The following is a 5590-nucleotide window of genomic DNA, read 5'->3' as shown; positions in this document are numbered from 1 at the left end:
GGAAAAAGGGCATAAAATAAATACTTGTTATGCAGTAATGGAGAATGTGTTGGAGTTTTGGAGATGCTTTGTCTGATTTGTAACGTAATATTCCATCCACGGAAAAGTGCAAAGTTCCCTCCATGGCAAGCTGTATGTAGGGTGTCACCATTGTCAGTGGCTACTTCCCATCCTCTCAGTGAAAATGGTCCAAATGCTCTGTCACAGCACGGGTAATCATCTGTCGGTCCTCAATCAGGTTGGAATAGAATCCAATGATTCTTTTGCGTCTATCACTAACGCCCAGCCTTCAGGAGTTTGAAGCTCATCACAGTTATTCAATCCTGGAATCCTACTCAGAATACCACGGACAAGGTTTAGACTTTCCGGATTCTCATGAATGCCGCCATCAATCTAGCTTATACCACGAAGATTCTGATTAAAGAATCTAAGAGAAGCTCATTCAATCTGATGTAGAACGGAGGTGGTTGTCAGGCACACGTTCATGGATTGAGGAAGGTGATGAGTGTCACGGATCATCACCCTCTTCATAATTAAGCGCGAATGAACATCTTAGATAGGAACACACACGTTTGAATGGAGAAATAGAAACAATTGCATTAATTCATCGAGACGCTGCAGAGTTCCTCACCCCCAACAATGGAGTTTAGAGACTCATGCCGTCAAAGTGTATAAAATTCAGATATGAAAAATGTCATCAGGGTCCAGAGTTAATCTCTAAAAGTTGTTTAAATAGTAAACTAGTATCCTAGGTTTACAGAATATGAGTAAACTAAGATAATTGGTGCAGAAATCCACTTCTGGGGCCCACCTGGTGTGTGCTGGGGCTGAGACTAAAGCTTCTCACGTGCTTGGGCTATTTCTGGAGTTGAACGCCAGGTTGTGACGTGTTTTGGGCGCTGAACTCCAACTTGTAACCTGTTTCTAGCGCTGGACGCCAGACAGCAGCATGATACTGGCGTTGAACACCAGTTTACGTCGTCTATCTTCGCACAAAGTATAGTTTATTATATATTGTTGGAAAGCCCTGGATGTCTACTTTCCAACGCCGTTGAGAGCGCGCCAATTAGACTCCTGTAGCTCCAGAAAATCCATTTCGAGTGCAGGGAGGTCAGAATTCAACAACATCAGCAGTCCTTTTTCAGCCTAACTCAGATTTTTACTCAGCTCCCTCAATTTCAGCCAGAAATTACCTGAAATCACAGAAAAACACACAAACTCATAGTAAAGCCCAGAAATATGATTTTTGCCTAAACTAATAATATTCTACTAAAAACTAATTAAAACATATTAAAATCTACATGAAATTACCCCCAAAAAGCGTATAAAATATCCGCTCATCAGCTTCTAATTGTTATATTTTATTTTACTTTAGTTGTTTTTATTTATAAACAAAATCTTTTAGGCCCATAATTTATCATTCTATTTTATTTTCAAATCAAATTAGGTTAGATATAAAAGGGAAAAGATCCAACCTTGAGGGAGGGATCTCCTCTCTTTCGCACATTTCACTTTTCAGTTCATAAGATGAAGAACGAGGTTGCATAAGAGAATAGAATCAGACATATTGAATTAGAACGGTAATATTATTGATCCATAAAACTCAGTAGAGCTCCTAACCTTAATCTTAGGAGGTTAGTGACTCATACTGTACAGGAAATAAAAGTGAAAGGTTCGAATTGGCAAAGATCTCTAACAAGGGTGATCTTTGTTCTATATATACTAGTCTATTAACTAAGGATTACAGAAAATAAGATAAACTAGTTTTGTAGTGTGAAAATCCACTTCTGGAGCCCACTTGGTGAGTGTTTGGGCTGAGCTTGAATGTTACCCATGAGCTAGTATCCCTTGGGGCGTTGAACGCTGGCTTGGGACCCCCTAAAGGGCATTGGACGCCAGGAATAAGGTTGGTGGCTGGCATTGAACGCTAGTTTTGGGCCTTTATTTTCAAAGAAAAGTATGGACTATTATATATTTATGGAAAGTTCTGGATATTAGCTTTCCATAGTCGTTGCGAGTGCACCATTTAGACGTCTGTAGCTCCAGAAAATCTTCTTCGAGTTTACAAAGGTCAGATCTTGACAACATCTACAGTCCTTTCTCTACTTCTGAATCAGACTTTTGCTCAAGCTTCTCAATTTTAGCTAGAAAATACATGAAATCACCATAAAACACACAAACTCAAAGTAGAATCCAAAACTGTGAATTTTGCACTAAAACCTATGAAAACATAATAAAACTTAAACAAAACATAATGAAAACTATATGAAAATAATGCCAAAAAGCGTATAAAATATCCGCTCATCACATATGAACCATACATAGAACCTCTCCAATTCCAACACAATTACTCCCAAGAACCACCATCTCAATATACACCATCTTCATATCCTTATCAAGATGAACCACCTTCCTATTATGAGCCCTTTTTCCCAAGCAATGAACCCTCCTATCCACCCTAAGCTCCAATAGATGATTCTCTCACTTCACTACTTCATGAGCAACGTGAAACTCAAAGGAGGGCACTAGAATTTGTGGCTACCTTGACCGAGTTGTAAATATTCTAGCCTCGCAATACTTGGACACTCACAGTACTTCCATGACCACATGTGGAGAATCAATTGAAGAGCATAGCATGAAGGAGAGATTAGAAACTATGGTGGAAAACAAGTAATGGGACTTTGTACTAGAGCAAGTGGAGAAAGCCGAAATTATTGAAAAAGACGAAGTGGTTGAAGACTTGGGAGATGCTGAACCTCCATGAGAATCTAGAGTTGTAGAGTATTCCTCCAAGAAGCTTGAATTTGATGTTGAGGAGGATAGTGTACAACCTCCAAGGCATGTTCCCCATGAAGAATTAGAAGGAATAGAGCAAGAAACAAGTTCCTTTGGTGATGAAGATCCCACATCACATCCTCCTAGTGATGAACTTGCATCCGCAATTGAACTCCTTGAGTTTGAAGAACCTTCTCCGAGTGAATCTGATAGTGATGTTGAGGTAGACTTTTCTCAACCTCCAACTTATGACATGAGTGATGAGGAAGAATTAGAAGAACTTGATAAGGAAGAGGTTGCAGTAAAGGAAGCATGTCAAGAGGTGGAAGTTATCAAGGAAGCACAAGGGAGTGGAACTTGCAACATCATTGAAAACACCTCTCCCTAAGCCATCACCATCCAACACAACCTTCAAGTGAATAAAATTCTTACGCTTAAACTTTAATTTCTTGCTTGAATATGGTTTTCTTGTGACGGATGGGTGTAACACCCTACTACACAGAGTTTTATGCCTAAGTCGTAGAACAGAGGTAGTGTGGTGTTACGAACCTCTAAACAGAAAATATTTGCATATAATAGTGGAAAGATATAATATACTAGGAGCCTTGAAAAACAGATAAAACAAAATCGCAAAATAAAAAGTGCAACACTCAGGAAACAGAATTACTTGCGTGCTAAGAAACCTATCGATTAAAGCTATGAGAAAGTGAAAGAGTAAAAGAGAGCCAAGAAAACAGTGAAACAAGCTTCTGAATTAGCCTGCGAAGCCAAGACTGGCCGAAGAATGTTTACATATATATACATAAGTATCCCAAATACCCAAAATATAGAAACAGGTCCCTAACTCTCCAGTAACCTCTACGAAGAACAAAATAATCTAGTTTCTTGGAGAGAAAGCTAAGTACATATACATATATATACAAACTGAGAACCTAAAATACAATCTAGGGACTACTCCACTTCAGGAAATCCAGACGCCTAGCGAGGAGCCTTTCGACCTGCATCTGAAAATAACAACACAGTATGGGGTGAGAACCAGAAGTTCTAAGCATAGTAAAGGTGCCACACGTATAATAAATAAGGTCCTGCGAATGCCAGAGGCAATCCATGAACACCATCATACAATTATACAACTTAATTTCTAACTAGAAGCCATAAAAGGGGTAGGTGACCTAAGAATCCAAAGATTTCTTACTTACTTTAAACCTAACACCTAACCATTTCACCTTATCCTCCGCACCTTCATCATTCAATGATTCAGCAGAGACAAACAACCAAACAAGTTCACACACAAGTAGGAAGCAGATAGTACAGATAGCAAGTAGAACAATTAATGGGATATATGCTCAGTTAGGCAATCCCAAGTAATGCACAACAGACAAACAAACAAGATGCATATGATGCATGCCTGTCCTATGGCTGATGAGGCTCATCTGTTGGTTATCTAGCCAACCCGACCAGTTCGAAAACCTTAGACTATCTCCTGTCGCGCATACCCATGAGTCTATGCATAGATTTCACATTCATTCATTATTTAATCATTCAATGGGGGATATCCATACCTGGAAATTTATACATGCCCGGTCACCCTTACGACGTAGGATCAACAGGGTATCGAGATTCAACCTGGAACACGTGGTGGCAAGCCACGATTCTGTTACCCAGAAAAACTCGTATCTCAGATGACATCGTTTATAAGTCATTTCATGTTTATAATCATAATATAATCATTCATCAAAGCCATGGCATCATAACTTCATTTTCTTTTCGAAATTTATTCCCACTCAACTCAATACATTCATACCCATCAATATAACTAGCCCTTAACCATAGCACAATAATTCTTACAACCTTAGCACAATAACATCACATTTCCCCAATTTTACACTTTTTAGTCACAAACTAACATATTACTCCATTTACACATAATATCATCATCATAAAATTCATCAACCACAACATTATTCATTATGCCAATACCAACAAATCCATATAAACACCACTCAATCTCAACCATATCATAATATTGCCATAACCTCAAAATTTTATTAACATATACCAACAACATAATCAACTCACCATTATTAATTCCAATAACACATATTCATTAACACAAATAACTCATTCTCATTAATTCCAATAACACATATTCATTAACACCAATAACTCATTCTCATTAATTCCAACATCTCACATCCATTAATTCCAACACAATCCCAATCATCAATTTATCCATCAACATCACAAAACTAATCATTTAATGCATTTAACCATTTCAATTTATCCTATAGTTCTCTAACCTAAGTTTTCACAGAGCCTTACATATTAAATGCGCGAAACCTAAACCAAACCTTGGATGATTCCCGCGTACTTATCCAAGTTAACCCACAAGGCAAAGTTTTAAGCCTCACCCACCAAAAGAATCTAGCAACTAGAACTCCTCACCAAGCTTCCAATTGTCTCACATTACATATTTACATGTACCTAACATAATTATCACAAGAATATTCCCAAAATTCAATACCCAAAACACCAAATTAATGAATTAACTAGAGTTATAAAGTTCTCACCTTACCAACAGGAAATTGGGACAAGACCTGGCAAGTCCACCAAGTTAATTTGATCCTAAACACCAAAATTGAACAATTTTCAACATAATTGTTCATGAATTTTTGAAATTGGGGGAAGTTGGCTGAGAGGAAAATAGTGAGTTACCTACCAAATTGTTCCATGGATTTCATAGATTTCATTGCGGTGAACGCGTAGTCACAAACGGTTTGTCAATCGGAGCTCTAGATCAAAAGTTATTGAGAAA

This window comes from Arachis duranensis, chromosome 5 (assembly GCF_000817695.3).
Source record: "Arachis duranensis cultivar V14167 chromosome 5, aradu.V14167.gnm2.J7QH, whole genome shotgun sequence".
Lineage (NCBI taxonomy): Eukaryota > Viridiplantae > Streptophyta > Magnoliopsida > Fabales > Fabaceae > Arachis > Arachis duranensis.
The sequence above is the reverse complement of the archived record's forward strand: the minus strand, read 5'-3'. Positions refer to the sequence as shown.